General features: G+C 50.9%; 1 long non-coding RNA gene across 2 annotated transcripts in view; it reads left to right on the plus strand.

Moving 5' to 3' along the window:
• The window catches only part of LOC121166353, a 138,664-nt gene extending 126,405 nt beyond the window's left edge, over positions 1 to 12,259 (plus strand). For both annotated transcript variants that reach the window (XR_005885401.1, XR_005885400.1), the window contains exon 3: positions 11,167 to 12,259. This is a non-coding gene — a long non-coding RNA (uncharacterized LOC121166353). The remainder of the gene's footprint in view (positions 1 to 11,166) is intronic.
• The last annotated feature ends 6,322 nt before the right edge of the window (positions 12,260 to 18,581 follow it).

Genomic DNA, 18,581 nt, shown 5'->3' on the forward strand with positions numbered 1-18,581 from the left:
CATGCAGAGGCTGAACTTGAGACTGCAGGGAGCTGCAGGGTCAGAGGGCTGGACTTCTCCCACCTCGGAGGGAGTCTTCAGGAAGGTGAGGCAGGAACGCCCTCACTACCACCACCACTCCTTTTCATTTGCTCCTTAATAACGAGCCAGAGGTCGTGGACCCGAGGCCCACAGGCAGTCTGGCCTGCAGATGTGCTTTCTTTGGCCACCCAGTGTTTTGGAAAATTTCGACTAGTTGCCATATTTAAGACATGGAAGATTTCACAGACAATCCAACTTCTGGCTTCTCGTGGCCAATCAGAAGGTCGCGGGCACTGAGCCCACTCAGTTGCAGCAGCTGCCACAAGTGGCCCCCTAAGTCAGAAAATAGGGCAGGCACCCTAGCCCACTCTCCACCCCCGACCCTTCCCCTGACACCTATAGGCCACAGGCTAGATCTTGCTCATCCCTACAGGTCTTCCTCCCTGGCTAAGAGAAGAAAATCCACTCCCAGGCGAGCAGGTGACACAGCTCCACCTGCACAAACCTGGGGCCCCTGCTATCTGATCCTACCCCGCCCAAAGAACTGTGAGTCAGCCTCTGCTTATCACTAATGAGCCTTCCAAGGAGGCGTTCTTAACCTGGGTTCACCTGCCCAGCGCTGATTAATGCTGCTCTGGGGTATGTGAAGTCGGTTTAAGATTGTGAAGATGATCAGCATACATTTGAGCAGACATCGCACACTCTGCCAGTATCTCATCCCCATCCAGCTTAGACAACAGAGCAATCCAGGGATGAGTCGCCTAGTGTGCCAGTGATTGGAGAAAGCTGGTGAAATATTCCTGTGTACAGTAAGCACTAAGAGTAAATTGACTTTGAATAACTAGTGTGTCACGGTATTAAAAATAAGCCCATGTGCCCAGAGACTGTATCTGATGACAAAGGCTTCAGTGACTCACCCGCCATGTCAGTGCAGAAAGCCTGGCAGGGAACATGGGACTCACAGGATGGATGGCACGGCACAACATATTGAAGTACTGCTTGGGATGCCTGCACCCTGTGTCAGAGGGCTCCTTCCACTTCCTAAACAGCTCTCTGCTGATGAACCTGAGAAAGCAGCAGACGATGGCCCAAGTGCTTGGCTGCCTGCAATCCACCAAAATGGAATTCCAGGCTCCTGCCTTTCAAATAAATGAATAAATCGTTACAAAATAGGTGAATAAATACAGATCTGTATGCCCTGCAGTGGGAAGGTAAGGCTAGGGAGGTGAGTTGTGAATTTAGGGAAATGACCGTGCTCTCAGCCTCCGCTCAGGGATGACTGGGATGGTCAGTAACGCACAGTACATGAAATACCAAAGGTTGCTTGGGCCACAGTCATGGCCAGTTTCTCTGAGCCACTAGTGGGACATTGCCACTGTAGCTGGGTGGGATGCTGCTACCATCACCATAGGCACCATGCTGCAGGGACCGGAAGAAGAACCACCCAAGAATAGGGTGGGACATTGTAGCTCCAGCATTCACAAACTCATGTTTCTGGGAAAGTGCTTTTTTTTTTAAAGTGGTGAAGGCTTTTCCATTTGTTATTTTGACAAGTTAAAATAATTTCCATGGAGCAAGTATGTTTCCAAGAAAGAAAAGAAAAGAGAAAATTTGTCATTTACTATCACCATCACTATAAAATAAGACATTTTAGCACCAAAGCCAGGGGCAGGACGTAAAGTCAGAGAAAGGGGTGGCCTTTGAATTGAGTATCTTGCTTTCAACCAGAAGACATGTGGAGACCATCATTGGCCATCCCAGCTCCTTCATCGTGTTAGGTAGGGGGCATTGGGTTGGGTGCAAGGAGAAGGTGCGACAGCTGATGGGTTTCACAGGGCCATTCTGTGCGCTGACTGCCTGGATGACAGTGAGTGTCACAGTTTAACAAGAGTGGACTGAGGCCAAGGAATTTAACTGTGACCCACATGGTAGACCTTGGCACATCCCTTTTGCCACACAGGACCTCCTCATCCTCAGCTCTGACATGAGGAATCTGAACTTGAGCTTGAAGATCTTCCCTCAGCTCTCACAATCTGCAAACTCGGGAGGAATTAAGTGTGCCTTCCCTTTCTAGAGCATCGTTATTTAATTCTCTTCAAATTCTTTCCAAGTCCTTTGATTGAAGCAAACTGCCTTGATCCTATCTGCAAGTCAGTAGCCAGCAAAGCGCCTGTCACTTCCTGGCCCCCTGTCACCATCAAGTCCATGTTTAAGAATAGTAGTGGCCACGGTGCCCAAGCTGAAGTTTGATGCATGTGCTTGGCAACATAGAGGAACCACACACCACTGATCAAAACCCATTGGACTTATCAGTAGGTTCTGACAGGTGCCTCTTGGCTGGCTTCCCAGGCTGGGAGGTATCCCCGAGCCAGCCAATGGGACGCCCTTTCTTCCCTTTTGATGTTTATGCTACCACCTAGGAGAGAAGGCTTGGCCCTGCTGGGGAGGCTGTCAACGGGAGGCTCAGAGAGGCAGCAGTGTGTGGGAACGAGAAGCCTGGCGGGCTTGGGAAGACAGCGGCTTCCTGGACGCCTGCCTCCACTTTCCCACCGGCCACTGCACATTTCCAGGCAGCTTCTCTGGCCCCTGCCAGCCAGCGCCGCTCACCTCCCCTGCCAACAGCATCTCCTTGCACAGAAACCTTTGTCGACTACACCTTTTCAAAGTACTCTAAAATCTTTAATGAGAGGGTCCTCTGCAGCCTGGGGGGTGTTGCTGAGCCGGCTGACTCCCGGGAAGAAACTGAATCCCAAGTGTCATAGAGTGACTCGCCCCGGGTCACGCCAGGCAAGCCCAGGATTGTGGGCACTCAGCACTTCATCCCTGCCCTGGCATTACGCTAATTACGGCCTTTGTTGTCAGCCTTCTGTGATTGATTGCTCATTGTGACTCTGCAAGCTCCCACAGGGCAGGAACTGCACTTCCTTTTCTCTGTTGAGCAGTTTGGCTATGCCTGTCCATCCATGGAACCTGTGCGTTGCTTAGGGAACGCTGTGAGCTCCCGCAGAGGTGGGCCCCCCCTGGTAGCTGTCAGCCAGTGGACTGGGATCCGGCAAAGCCCAGGCACCAGGCATAACCCAGTCTGACACCCGATTCTACTGAGCCTGTAGAGATTTGACATCTCTAAATGGTTGGAAAAAAAAAAGTTCAAAGGGGGACTTTTTTTTTTTTTTGACAAGTGAAAATTATGTGACATTCAGATTCCCAGTGTCTATCAATAAAGTTTTATTGGAAGGTAGCCACGCTGCTTCATGGAAGGATTGCCAGGGGTTGCGTTCACTTGGCAAGGGCCACTGGCCACTGCAGCTGAGGCTGGGAGCCCCAGAGACGTGCGGCTGCTAGCTGATCCTCCACTGAAGTCTTCACTCCGATGCCTAGTAACATGGCTTGATTTGAACATAGGGTCTTTGCAGTTGTAAGTAGTTAAGATGGTGTCATCCTGGAGTAAGTTGTTTTCTCCCATCTGTTGTAACTAAAGGGCCCTTATGCAGAGCATTCTGGGAAGAGGAAGGTACAAAAGGGCATCCCAAGGCAACTAGCCAGCCAACCAAAGCTGAGGGGCAGGCATGGACCAAGTGCCTCCTCGCTGTGCTCAGGAGGAACCATGATTGGCTCACAAACAGTTTGAGCTAGGCTCCTAGCTTCTAGAGGTGTGAGGTCACACATTCCTGCTGTTTCCATGCCCCTGTGTGGGACCTTGTTAGGGCAACCCTAGCAAACTAATATATTCACCATCTGGCCCTTCATAGAAAAAGTGTGTCGATCCATGTTAAACCAAGTAGGAATTTACAGTGAACCTGCTCCACATCAGACCTCGAGATGATGCCAGGGCTCGGGCACCGGCTCCTGCTGCTGAGCAAGTGGCTGGAGAGCTTGCTTCTGTCCCTACCTGTCACGGCATCTCCCTCCTTGGTGTCATGCTCTCTGGACTCCTGGGTGGCTGATCCCACCTCAGCTGACATCGACAGATACCTGCCACTCTTCATGGTGATGTCTTGATAGGTTGGCCCACAGACAACTTGTGCTTTTCTCCCTATTTTCAATGGCTTATCTCAGAGGCAGAAGTCTTGTGGGAAGAGAGTTCGGAACAGGCCCCTCAGTTCCCTCATCTCATCTGGCTTTGGGAAGCTGCCTGCTCTGCTCATGAGTGAGGCGAAAGAACCTAAGTTCCCAAAGGTGGTGAGTCTTCTAGCTGTGTGCTCTGCTGGCAAGAAATGCAGCTGGGACCGTCCAGTCCTGCCCCTCGAAAGAGGACTTCAGGTGGACCCACAGTAAATGTACAGTACAAAGATGGGGAAAGAATGGAGAGCAAGCAAAAGAAATAAAACACATGCAGCCCACACCCATAGGCCTGGGTCTGCATGCCGGCTGGGTTACAGGGGCCCAGGGCGTCAATTCCAGCGATTGATTAGGACAAAACCGCCCCAACACTGGGCTCCAAGCAGGAGACAGCATCCTCTCTGGGCTCTGGAGACCTGAGTCAGAAGGCAGGGAGCTGGCAGAGCCATAAGGTCTCTGAGGGCTCTTCTAATTATGGTAGTTCCAGGCATCCCCTGCTCTGTGACAGCACAGCACCAATCTCTACCTCTCCCAGGACCCTGTGTTTCTGCGTCCTCTGTTCTTACAAGGACCCCAGGCACTGAGTTGGAGACCCCCCCACCCCTCAAATCCAGCATGATCTCCTCTCAGGATTCTTAGTGAATTATGTTACAAAAACCCTATTTCCAAGTTTGTATGCTAAGGTTTCTGGTGGGAAATTATTTAGCCCAATACAGTCAGTGGGATTGAAGCAGAGAATTCCTAGCTAAACTTACTCAAATCAAAAGGGAATTGTTTGGTTACTATAACTGGGAAATACAGATTTGGGGAAAACAGCAGACTCCGGAGGTTCAAATTACGCCTTCAGGAATTTTATCCCTTGTTGCCCAGCTCTTAGTTCTGTGTCGCTCTGACGGGAGACAGGTGTCCCTCCTGTGTGTTAGTAAGCCTCAGCTGCCCTCGGCTTCCATTGTCCCTACAGTCAATCCCAATAAAGACATTACCTTTTTCTTGATTCTCTCACAAAAATCCCTAGAAGACTGTATCTGGCTTGGGTCACACTCCAGTCCTTAAACAAGCGGTTGTACAGGAGGTGGAGAGCTATGATGGGCATAGCTGGGTCACACAGCTACCTGTGAAGTCAGAAGAGGATTGGCCCTGCTGGAATGCTTAGGATCAGGCCAGGCATTCTTTCCAAACATTTGGGATTTGAAAGACCCTCGATGGGTATCATCAGGTAGCAAGAAAAATACCCAGTTCTAGCTTGGAGACAGCTGTGTCCTCAGCTCTGCAAGAAACGCTCCAAGTGTAACTTACTGTTCCAAGCTGTTGACACTTGACCGTTTACCCCAGTTCCTACTATCATCTCCTTCTGGTGAATGCCAGCAATGAAGATGGAGAGCCTTTCCCTCGGCCCTGGTTTTTGGGAAGTGGCCAGAGAGAAACGCATACTCGGAGTCTACCAGAATGTATCCTGTGGCTAATTGTTACTATTATGTCAGATGCTAAAACCAAGGAGGACATCATTATTCAGGGCCAGTTGTCCAGGCAGGAAGGCCAGTACAGGACGTGGCACTGAACCTGCAAAGTGTCATGCACTCTCCAGCTAATGAATGCAGCCTTGCAAAGGCGGCAGGACACTGCTGGCATCCTTAATGGAACAGTGGCTAACACAAACAGCCGAGTCTGACAGCCGTGCTTGTGGGCAAGCAGCCCTGAGAAACCAGACCACAAGCTCCAGGAAACCTCAGATGAGCCCACACAGGTACAGCCTCATTCCTTCATTCAGCAAGCTGGTTTTTGTTCTGTTTTGGTTGGTTGGTTTTTTGGGAATACAAAGGAATAAAATAGATTTAAACTACAGAAACTTCACTTTTTACTAGAGAAAGCTGCAGAGGAACCAGAAAGTCATAAAACCATGTGGTAGGTGTAGTAGTAAGAGGGTGCAGCAGAAAATTCTAGAATGAGATGGGGACATGACCAGGAAGTCCTTCTTGGAAAGAGTAAGGAAGGAATGCTATAGAATGAAGACTTGTCCTTGGACTCAACCGAAAAGTGCCTTCAGGCTGCAAAATAATAGAAGATCCAATTCAAACTGACTTGAAAATGAAGTTAATTTAAGCCAAAGAGCCTTGATACAGATAGTCATTTCAGAACTAGAGTTCCAGTTCTTTCTCACGTGGGCAGCTTCTTTTGTAGCCTGCCTTCCCTCATGAAAACAAAGAGGCTGCCTAGATCCAGGCTTGACATCCACACACCCACCTGTTCAGATGACCCAGCATTCCAAGCTGAGACTCTGTTGGAATGGCTTCAGTCACAGACCTGTACCTGGTCAGTTACTGTGGCCAGGGGGCATGGAATATGCTGACCTAGATCACAGCTCTATGCTTGCCACTAGAGGTGCCATCATCAGATGCTTGGAGTGAATGGAGGAATGTCTCAATGAGTGCCTGTGAGACACAGGGAGCCGCAGGGTTGCACTTGGCTGCAGCCTCGTGTGTGAATGTCATGGCCATTCGCACACAGTGCCGTGGGTCCCAGGTGGACAGAGCCTTGACTCTGATGGGAAATAATAGGGCCAAGTAGACAGTTTTGAAAAACAAGAAGTAAAAAGTGATTTTTCAAAAGAGAGAAGGCACGTCAGCTTTTGTCATACCTTGACTTCCAGGATATGTTCAACTAGCGCCTCGCCTGACTTGGTCAGGTGTCTCAGCAGAGGATGGGTGCTGGGCAGTAATGCCTCCCTTGGGATGTTGATGCTAGACTGTGGTAGCAAACAACTCCCAGATCTCAATAGCTCAGCCAGATCCCCCGGGATTCCTGATGAGCCTCTGGGAGTGTTGGTCATCCATTTGATGATTCGGGGATCCCAGCGGAAGGCATCGACACATGCCATGCACCTGTTCCCAACATCTGAGCACAAGGGAAGAACAAGCTGAGAGATCTAGCACCGGAAGTTCGATGCTTCCCCTGGAAGTGGTACCCTGCACTTTTGCTTGCATTTTATTGACCAGAGCAATGGCTGTGGCTGCACCTACAGGGAATAGGGTCAGTGCGGTCCCCACATAGAAGAAGCAAAGGGGAAGTGGATGCCAGAGGAAGGTGCTGGTAACACCTACTCCGGTGGAGTGAAACCAAAAAGCCACGCCAGGTGCTGTGCCTGCCTGCTTCCCTGATCTAGCCTTCTGTGGTTCCAGCTGCCACAGGCAGGAGCCTGTTTCCAGAAGGGGGGGAAGACTGGCAATGGCAAGATGAACCACTCCCAGGGTTCCACACGGGATCAGTATTTTCAATAGTACTTTGTGAGTTCAGCCTCAAAGTAAATGGTTAATTCATCTTATATCAACAGCACTGTGATTCATAATGTAAACTTGGAGAATCCTTGATGTTTCAGGTCCACATTCCTTTTAATTTGGCTCTGCATTCTTTTAGAGCCACAGTATGCTCACTTAATAGAATGCAGCATGCAAATGCACAAGTTTTTGCCTGGAGGCAATTTAGCCTGGCTGTTTCAATGGATGTCTTCTTTCAAGTGTATATTCTTTCTTAAATTATTTACTGGGTAAACACACTTTGCATTTTCAGAGGGGATATTAAGTCAACTTGCCACAGACCCAGTTGAACATCAAGCCCTCCCTTGCCCAAAGTTAAGAGCAGGTTACTTTGTTTTGGCTTCTTTCTAAGTGCCTTCTCTGCCTCTCTGACTGGGAGTTCCTCTGCCTGGCTTGATTCTTTCTTTAAAAAAAAATATTTTTTACTTAATTAGAAAGTCAGATTTACAGAGAGAAGGCTCTTCTGTCCGCTTGTTCACTCTCCAAGTAGCCACAATGGCTGGAGTTGAACTGATCCAAAGCCAGGAGCTTCTTCTGGATCTCCCACTCAGGTGCAGGGTCCCAAGGCTTTGGGCCATCCTTGACTGCTTTCCCAGGCTATAAGCAGGGAGCTGGACGGGAAGTGGAGCAGCCAGGATGCGAACCGGCTCCCGTACGGGATCCCAGCAGATGCAAGGCAGGCACTTTAGCCACTAGGCTACCATGCTAGGCCATTGGCTTGTTTCTTGAACTGTTTCTGAACAGTGAGTTTGTTTTTGCTTTTCCCATATCATCCCAGGCCAGCGGCCCCAGTTATGTTCATATCTAAGCTTCTTTGCAGAAGAGACCCACCAATGCCAGCTGCGTGTCCTCCTCCTCCCTGGCCCTGTCCCATCCATGTGAGTGCCCTGACAGCTCACATTCGTAACCCCTGTGAGGGTTGTGTTTACCTAGCTGCTCTGTTGTGGTATGCTGGCTTGATGGGCTGCCCAGGTATGCTTACTTCTAACTCTGTGCCCCAAGTCTATGTCTGCTCTCTGGACCCTGGGGCCTGAGACAGATACCCTCTGCCTCTGCTTGCCTCCAGCATATACACTTCCCTTGCAGGAGAACTGCAGGATCTCCCGCCTGGAAAGTGCTCAGAGAATGCACAGTGGTGTGAGGTTCCGTCTTGGAGGGGGCATCCTTTGCTAGGCAGACTTCTGAAGACTTTTCTGCAAATTTTCCAGCCCTCCCCGCCCCCACCCCTTGATTGGAGCAATCTGGAGGAGCAGGATCTGCATCCTTCCGTCGCCCTCCTTTGGGTGGTTGTCTTTGGAGCCGTGTGCTGGAGTTACAGAGTAGATGCTGAAGGGGAAAGGCGCCAGGCTCTGTGGAGGCACCAAACGGGAGTGAAGCGCAACTAGGGAGACCTGGGCAGAGCTAAGGATTTAGGGATTCCTGTGTGTTGGCTTTCTGACGGTGCCTCGGATTAAACCAGCAGCACTCACAGCTAATCCTTTATCAATTCGCATCATGAGTACCTTGGGGCCCACAAACCACAAATAAACGAAGCTACATGAGAGATATACTACCCTGTATGACTTCGGGCAGACTTTTAAGGAATTTTCATGCTTTTAATCTGTTCCACTGTTGAATTTCAATGTCGCTGATTCCTGCAGGAAGTCTGCTGCGGGATGTTCAGTGTCGCCAATTCCCGCAGGAAGTCTGGTGTGGGGTGACTATGGTAAACAGTGACTTGGGAAAACCTGCTGAATAGGACTGTTCTGAAGATGCTATTCCTTCAGAGAGAGGAAAGGGAAAGACCAGCTTGTGTTTCCAATGGAGCCACCAGGTAGCCCTGTTCATAATTAGACTCGCTTTAATAAAGCACAAGGTCCTGTTTTTATGTTTGGGGCACAGTGGACCTGCCTGCTCCTGAGTGAATGTGGCCTGTTAAGTCTGGATTAGCTGTCATCACAGGAGAATTAATGTGGGGGTGCAGACTTTCTGGTGGAGAAGGGAAGAAATAAACGAGACAGATCTTAGCTGAGCCTGGCGTGATAAATGAGGGCCGGGCGGACCATTCATCTCCTGCGGGGGAAGTGGACACGAGCACCAGGGCAGTTTTGCGGAAGACGTGTCAGTAAATGCGATCGTTTTGTAACCTGTCAGGAGGAGAGGGAGCTGGGCCTCCTAGAGAGGCTCAAAGAGGGGGACACCCTGACATCACAGTCTCAATCTGTTCATTTAGGTGTGGGCAGAAAGGGGCAAGAACCTGGCTGAACCTACAACCTGGCACTGTCATCCTACCAGGAAATAAGTCCATTGAAGAGCTAGGAATGGCTGCTTAGACCCTGCAAGGGTTTCTTTCAAATATTTTTTTGGGAGGGGGGAGGGCAAATTTACAGAGAGAAGGAAAGACAGGGAGGGGGCAAGATCTTCCATCCAATGATTCAGTCTTCAAAAGACCACATGTCCAAAGCTGGGTCAGTCAGAGCCAGGAGCCAGGAGTCTCTTCCTGGTCTCCCACGCAGGTGCAGGGTCCCAAGGCTTTGGGCTGTCCTCGACTGCTTTCCCAGGCCATAAGCAGGGAGCTGGGTGGGAAGTGGGGCTGCCAGAACATCAACTAGTGCTCATACGGAATCCTGGCACATGCAAGGGGAGGATTTAGCCAATTGAACTATTGTACTGGGCCCCCTGCAAGAGTTTCTTTGTGAAGCCACGAAGCAGGAGGGTGAGGACTTTGTTGGTGCAAGGTCCTGGCCTAAGCCCACGCACCGGTACCTGGGGAGGACCCCTGTGTAGCGTTTGGTGTTTCTCATGAGGCCACAGGCCCCTGGCTGTGGGATCCTTGCAGTTGGCTGGATGGGATCAGTACGGGTCTCAGCTGGGTGGATGGACAGCCAGCCGGCCTGCCATTGCAAGTCTATTTCTGTATGGTTCTGTGCGAGCAGGCGTGGGCGAGGCTGTTGGACCCCAGTTCCCTTTGAAAGTCTCAACAAAGCATTTCATGTCCGACCTCTTTTTCTCTGAATGAGGTAACAAATTACGAAACAACTTTATCAGATGCTCTCGGCAGGCGCCCGGGAGCCTGTGTCTTTACTGTGGTCTCCCGCCTGAGTTCCGGCTTGCTGGTAGCCGTCCGCAGGGCCTGAGAGGGCACGGGGTTAGAATCCCTAGAGATGGCAGCCCAACTCATGCACGGTGTGGCCCCTGGAGTACCTCCGGAGTTCTCCTTCCTTTTTTTTTTTTTTTTGCCATGGAGCAAGTGCAGCGTTTTCTGTTGCATGGCAGAACATGAGGCGCAGTGACAGACGACAGGTTCCTAGCCTGAGTTGCAAGAGTGACACTTGCATCTTACTCCCATCCTCTCCTTCCCAAGTCTCTCTCTCTCTGTCTTTTCCCAGGGTATTTTTGTTCAGGTAAGTATCTTACTGGCATATGTTTTCTCGGAGTCTTTTTACTGAGACAGGAAACACTGTGAAAATTAAAAAAAAAATGAGATTTGTCTCACATGGGGCTGTTGATCACTTAAAGCGACTCCATGGGCCTCAGAGCCTAGCAAGGCATTTGATTTGCTTGAGCACTGATGTGAGCACTGCTCCCGGTGCAGTGAGGTGGGGAGTCACGGAGAGGGACGTGGGTCGTTTGTGGAACCAAAAAGCCGAATGATCACACACACGTGCGCATGCGCGCGCCACATCCTCCTTCCCTCCCTCCCACCCCGCCAGCCCTCCTAGCTTCCAAGCGGGGTTCACCCAGCCACCCTGGCCTCCACTCACACACATGTTCTTTCTCCTCTGTTCTCCCCTAGAATCATCCAGAACCGCCTCCTGCTCGTCATCCTGGGGATCATCGTGGTCATCACCATCCTCACAGCCATCACTCTGTCTGTCCGAGGACACTGATGCATCTGCTCCCCTTGGCAAACGGCGGCCCGTGCTGAGTAATTAAGACAAAATGGTCACATGAATCATTCCACGCTGACAGCCCCTGGGTGACCCTGCCTTGTCCCTTCCCCACCCCTCAGCTCCAGGGCCAAGAGTGTCAAAATGTTTTCTCTCCCTGTTTGCATGCGGGCCACTTGCCTCCTCCTGGTTTGTCATCAGCCAGGTTTGTTTGGAGAGGGGCAGGCAGATCTGCATTTACCTTTTGGTGATTTCCTCCCCTCACCAAAACCACCCCGGCGCCATTCTCCCATGCCCTCTGCACACGCCAGGGCCCATGGTTTGGGAGAGAGGGGTCAGTCACAGAAGCTGCTGTCACACACCTTGTATCATGGAAGGACCTTTCTGTGATGTCCAAGGATAAAAAATGCAGGCTGAAGTAGAGCCCCGGCCAGCAGCCGGCACAGGAGCCCTGATCCCATCCACACAAAACAGTACACTGAGCTCGCCTGAATATTTGTCTTGCAAAGATGGGTATTTAGTGTCAGTTGTGCAAGAAATTGACTTAGCACTTTCCTCGGTCTTCTATTGCATAATTTCTTTCTTTCTTTCTTTTTGAAACCTAAGAATATTTTTTTGCTGAACCTGCCCAAAACCCACTTTTCACAACTTTGGCCATTGGCTATGAGGAATATTTTCTCTCCTTCCCCAAGTCCCATGCTCTTCAAAATTCACTGGCAGAGCAAGCCCTGGCACAGAATCCAATTGTGACCCCATCTTCCCTGACCTGTGTAAGCATCTCTGTATCCATTCGGTTTTAATATTTGCACTGCCAAAAACAGCCCTGCTACATGCAAAGGTCTGACAAGGTCCCCTCCACACCCAGGCCAGTATGCAAAGAGGACATGAATATTTCAGCGAGAGCAAGAACACGACGCTGTCGGTGTGAAATTTCCAATGTGATTGTCAATGTGGGCGACTCCCATAGGGCGATCCAGTCGAAATAAACTTAAAGGAAAATGTTCACTAACCTTTAAAAGAATAAGACACTGTGGTGTGTTACAAAAAAAAAAAAAAAAGATGATTTGGATTTTTTTTTCTTTTTACTAACCAGAAAGTCAGCCAAGCCTTCCTAAATTCACTGTGTATTCAAACTCCTAGCGTGCTTTGTGATCTTCCTTCACTTCTTTCTGTCTGAGGGAACCCAGAATTGCACTCAAAATGAGTTCATTTGTGATCAGGCTTAAAAGTTGCCCAAAGTGGGGTCAGTTTTCTCCTCATGCTAAAGCAAAGCGTGTTTTTTCTTAAGGCTTCATTGGGACTCCTGGGGGTCCGTGGTACCATCTTTTGAATGTCATTGGAAGTTTTCAATTCTTGAAAAGCCAGACCTGTTCTCTTCATAAAAAGTGCTATCGCCCTGTGCCCCAGTGATTGAGTCACCTGAACGTGACAGTTCAGTTGTCCCTCGCCCAGCTGAAAAGTTTAATGGTTGAGAGAGGAAATGGCACGTGCAGCAGACACGTGGTCCTTCCCAAAGCAGGCAAGGGCCTACATGGGCTCTCAGGGATTATATGTAGTGTGTGAGTGGAGAGGCAGCCTTCACTCCAGAGGGGTGGTGTTGAGGCTGGACTGCAGGCAGTAGGACAACAATGCTGCTAGAAGCCTTGCTGATTTCCCGGTTGGCACAGGGACCCACCTCATCTCCAGCATCTTCTGATAACGAGATTCTGTAGGGCTGAACACACAACAGGACCCATTGCAAAGTGAGGAAGCCCCATTTCTAGTCAGACACACAAGTGGTCAGTGGGGTATCCACCATTCTCTCTGCTGACATCCTTCAGAACTGTGCATCTTGGCTGGGGTGTGTCACTGGCCACTGAGCTGTAAGTCCTGTATCCATCCAGCCCTCCTGTTTGGGGGCAGACTCTTGCTCAGGCTGGCTGGCAAGCCAGATGAGTCTGATCTGGCTCCTAAATGTTCTGCCTCCTAAACATTCCACTGAAAACTGCTTAGGTGTTGATACGAATGACAGGAGAAAGAACAGGTGCATTGTTCACCCCCCCACACACACACTGATGACTTTTCTATCAAGTTCTATGCCTTTAGTAGCTCTGGCCTATGAAGTTTGCCCCAGTTCAACCTGGGAGCGGGCAGGATGTGAACAGAGACTCCTTGTCCCAACAGCTCCATCAGGCCCACCTGGTCCCTGCGGCTGAGCACCATAGCAGCAGGCTGACCTGAAGACCCCCTAACTCCCTTCTTGCTGCTCCAAGGAGTTCCAGGAGGGGCCGGTCGCGCTCTCCCTCCTGAGTATTAAATAGTCTTGCAAAGAAGTTGCTCCGCCTCCACTCGGTAGGGAAGAAAAGACCCAGATTTGAAGCAGGTTGTGGTCCTGAGAAAGGTTCTAGCTTCTTGGCCCATGGGCTTCGATCGATGAAGATTTCCAAAGTTGGCAACCTTTATCCAAATAAAACATTGCAGGACGTGAGGGAGAAGGCGGATGAAGAGGAAGATGTGGAGGAGGAAGACAAGGAAGCCCTTGCCATATAAAATTCATGCAGACTAAACAGTTGCCCTGACAGAATAAATAAAGCGACGATGCTACCCTGCTCCAGAATCAAAAGCAATTCAATTAAAGTCTCTGAAGTTGTAAAGAGTTGTAAATGTTCCGTGTCGCGGGCGAAGGCCGGCGAAGGCGGCGGGCCTGACGTCAGCTGCCAGGCCGGGGCTGGGAGCCATTTGCTATTCCGTTTCAGGCCTGCGGGATTGTCTTATTTTGGAACCAGCTTGGTGGGGGGTTTGCTTTGCTACAGCTTCTGAGCCCTGAGCTTCAAAGGCTGAAATTAATGGTGAACAAAATTGTGCGGCTCTGGCCGTCCCATGCGGGGCAGGCCCATTGAGGGTTATCATTAAGTAAAGAAATAAAGAGGGGGGAAAGAAGGCTGCCTGCTCCAAAACCTCATCAGATAATGACCCCGGTGATTGGGTTTTCATTTCCAAACAGCATCCAGAGATTACCAGCCCCGAGAAGAAGGGAGAGGAAGAAAGGAAAAGCCAGTGTCTTTCTCTCCCTCTCTTTCTGCCCCCCTTCCTTTTTTTTTTTTTCCTCCTGCACATCTTTTCTTTAAAACTGTCAGATCATTTCAGTATTTCAAATCCGAGGAAAACAGCCTGCCTGCTGCTGTATTTGAAGTTGTAATGGTGTCAAAAAGTCACGACTGACTGACAGCCGTCAGTCCCAGAGGGGCTCATTAAATCATAAAAACTTGACAAGGAAATAATTGCGCATCGCCAGCAACTTGGCGCCTGTTTAGAGGTTTTTATTTTCTTTCATTATTAGTCTCCACCATTACGTTCATTAACAAATTGCATTAAACAACTGTTAAGGGCTAATGATTTGTTTATCGCTTTTTTTATTATTATTATTTAAACATTAGCTGGGTCATGTGGTACCCAGCAGCCTCTTGCCATCATCTGACTGAATATTTTTCCACTCCGAGCTCTGGGTACTGTTGGAATATGAAATAGATTATTCATTACTCTCCTCTTTGCCAGTGATTTGGTTTCATGTAGCGTCTTTCCACAGAGAAAGATGAAAACTTGTCAAAAATAGGTTATATCTTATTCGAGGGGCAACAATAGCAGCAGGAACAGGCACACTTTAATATTTAATTAAGGTGGATGTTAACCCCTTTCAATGACTTTAGCTGTAAGTTATATTTAAATACGGAAGAGGAAAATAATTGTTCTTAATTTGCAACCTGTTCAGCAGGCATTCTTGGTGGAGTTTGCTGGAAATTTAGAGCAGAATTTTTAAATAACGAAATTTCCCATCATCAATATTCATTCTCTACGTAGTTTGTGCATTAACCACAAGTGATGATTTCCTCATCTTGGGTTTGAACTGCCAGCCCGGAGGGGCCCTCCGTGCATGGGAGCTGAGAGAGCCTTCTGGGGAGAACTGAGCACTTGGAGGGGGAAGTCCAGAGCCACGGCCTGTTGGTTGGTTGGTTGGCTGTGGCCAGCTTTGGTTTCAAAGCGACCACTATGAGTCGCCAGTCTCTGAGCCACTGGCCTGCCCCTTTAGCTGAGTGTGTGGTCTGGGGTGGGAAGTAGGGGTGTCTTAGAGGAAGCCGTGTGTGTGTGTGTGTGTGTGTGTGTGTGTGTGTGTGTGTGAGTAAGGGCAGCGGGCTCCTGGGGGTGTGATGGGTATTATCCTGGGGGCCCGTGCAGTGGCTTGAGGAAGGTGTGTGTGTGTGTGTGTGTGTGTGTGTGTGTGAGGGCAGCAGGCTCCTGAGGGTGTGATGGGTGTTATCCTGTGGTCCCCTGCAGTGGCTTGAGGAAGCCGTGTGTGTGACAGGGCAGCGGCTCCTGGGGGTGTGATGGGTGTTACTGCGCAGTGGCTTGGAGCTCATTACAAGCAAAGCTTCCCTGGCAGGCGACCGGAGCAGCACTTGGTGGATTGACCTTCCGCCCCATTTCCTTTACATGACTTTCTGTCAGTGAACTGATCTGGTTTCCCATGCGCTGTGAGTTTGAGGCGCCAGATGAGACACACTGCTCCATCGTCATCCTAACCCACAAGGCAGTGGCATTCTCCGTGCCTCGCTGCACACTGTTGGCAACGTGGCCTCTGAAGCCTAGTTCATGAGCACTCCCAGGGCTGGGGGGTACCTTTCTCCCTTCCAGCTTCTACTCCCACCTGCCCAGACCCCATAGAATCTGTGTGTTGTGTGGCATGGCCATGGGTGTGCTTGGGAGGCCTGGTACCCCTAGCCAAGGACACCTGGTCATGCGGGAGCCACCGCATCGGAGAACCCACAGGCACGAGCAAGAGGTGACCCAGCCTCAAGCTTCACTGATGGCGGTTGCTGCAGAAGAGAGGCGTCCCAAGGTCTAGAATGTCTCCAGCCTCCATTTCAGCCTGGTCCCAGTCAGCCACATAGCAACCTCCTGTTCCTGGAATGACCTCCATGCCACAAATGATGCCTGCAGAGCCAACTTTCCTGTGATCAGCGGCCCTGGGCAGCTCCCTGAGGATGCTGCCTCTGTCTGACAACCAGCCTTCAGACTGGCTCGGCACCATGCTGTAATCCATGACAAAGCTTGACCCAAGATGCAGTCTTGTTTACCTCGCTCAGAAAATGGCGTTTGCCGGAGATGAGCCCTGCAATGTGACTGTTAGAGCGTGTGCCAGCCATTTTTGGAATGGGACAGCTGAAATGGGCAACTCAGAAGAGATCTTGGAGCCACCTGAGGAGTGTGTCCTGAGAGCCACAGCATCCAGTGATTGAGCTGAGGTTATTGTAGAGGTCGGGAGACCCAGGGCTGCCAGGAGGAGAGCTGCCTGCAGTGGGACTTAGTCAAAAGGCCAAGAAGCGATGCGGTAGGACTCTGAGTCCGTCACCAAAAGCCTGCAGGGCCAGGCCAGTCCGTCATGGCACAGGAGAAGGGGCCGGAAGGAGCAGGGGTAGGGAGGCAGGAGAGAAGGACGGACAGCCTCCCAGCATCTGGTCATGGAAGGTACTCTGTGGGGCTCACCCCCAGGGAGTAGCAAAGAGAGAACCAAAGATGAGAGAAGGCTGGGAGGTGCAGCTCTTCTGGCATCCCTGCACAAGCCACATTGCAGCCCTGTCACCGCGCCTCCCAGGAGCCTCTGCTCGCTGTGGGGAAAGCGCTTGCGCATCCCGAGTGGCGGCCCCTAAGCGGAGCACTGCGCTGTGGTGCCTGGAGCCAGCGGCGCAGCCCTCCTCCCTTCAGCCACCCAGGGCCCTTTGGCGTGCATAACAGCGCAGCGGCTCCGAGGCCCGTATTGATCGACTACACACGCAGCTCCGCGGAGGCAGCCTGGGGGCAGGCAGGCCCGGTTTAGCACAGCCACCTCCCCCGGCTCCCTGGGCCAGCCCCAGGTGTGTGCAGAATGGGGACAGGATTGAGGGAGATGGGGAGGAGCTGAGGCCCCTCTCCAACACGGTACTGTGTTGTTGCCTAAACTTTCTTGTTTTTCACTTATTTTGCCAGGAAGTAACTGTGTTAGAGAAGAGCAATATATATGTGTTTTTTTTTTTTTCATGACGAAGCTCCCCCAGAGTTGAGAATAAAATCATCCTCTGGCATCAGCTTCTCTCCAGAAGGTTCTGCCAAGGACCCAGGCCGCCTGAGACACTCAGCTGACACGGGGCCCCTTCCGTATATGCCACGTGTTGGATTAAGCATCAGGCACACTGACTGCAGTTTTTGCAGACAGGTGACACAGGAAGTGGCCGAGGCTTTGGTATCTGATGGATGTGCCATTGCCCTTACAGACACCGTGCGGGCTGGTACAAGCCACAGCCCCACCTCCTTTCGTTTCTGACCCGGAATGCAAGGCAAATGCAGACTCACTTGTCGCTAGACAGCCTACAGCATCCCCATCCCCCTGCTAGATGTTGATTTGGGACCGATGTAGCAAGGTGATCTTTGCACAAAAGGGTGGGAAGGGTCCTTGACTTCCAGAGAGCCGGTTCCTGGAGGTAGGTGCCTGGGCATCAGCTGCCCTTGAGACAAGAGAGGGTCACCAGAAGCACAGCCTGGTTCTGGAAGCCCGTATCCCTGACCCCATTCTTCAGGGCAGTGAGCCCTGCACAGGCAGGTCCCACAGCAATGACCTTGCTGAGAAGGATGGGAACCAAGCCGGAAAGTGCAGAGGACTCGGGACACGTTGCCTCTGGGAACCTTTGCCGCCTCCTCTGACCCCAGCCCTGCACGGGCAGGAAGTATGCCAAGGCTGCATGGGGCACCGCCAGGTCTGTGGAAAAGGATGAAGAAGATGGCTTCTCCAGACCCTCACGGACCCTCCCCATGCTGCCCCACCTGGCACTGTTTGTGACCGTCAGAGCCCCGTCTTCGCTCTGTCTCCACCTCCACTCAGCCACCCCAGCCCATTCCACCAGAACTTGGGGGGGGGGGGCTGTGTTTCCAAAGAAAGCAGGTTTTGAGCAAGAACTGGCTGGCATCGGCGAGCTCATTATTGTCCCCGACATTGGCTTCTAAATATTCAAGCCTTCCCCTGTTTGAAGCAGCAAAGGTGTAATCAGATGTATTCATCCAGGCAATGAATATTTATTGAGCATCTACTATATTCCGGGCCCTGCAGATGTGTGATGGAGGAGATAGAGATGAGAAGTGAAATCAGCTTCCCGCACAGGCAAGATCCCCACCTGCCCTCTGGTCTCAGGTTGCTCCTGGGATCTCCTATCCCTTCAAGACGCCCCTGCCTCTCCCACCTTGCAGGGCAGTGCCCAGATCCAGTGCCCCACACCACGCAGCAGATACAGTGCTGCATGCCCCTTCGTCCTTGCAT

Source organism: Ochotona curzoniae, unplaced genomic scaffold (genome assembly GCF_017591425.1).
Source record: "Ochotona curzoniae isolate NIBS_2020 unplaced genomic scaffold, NIBS_Ocur_1.0 patch133, whole genome shotgun sequence".
In the NCBI taxonomy this organism is placed as follows: domain Eukaryota; kingdom Metazoa; phylum Chordata; class Mammalia; order Lagomorpha; family Ochotonidae; genus Ochotona; species Ochotona curzoniae.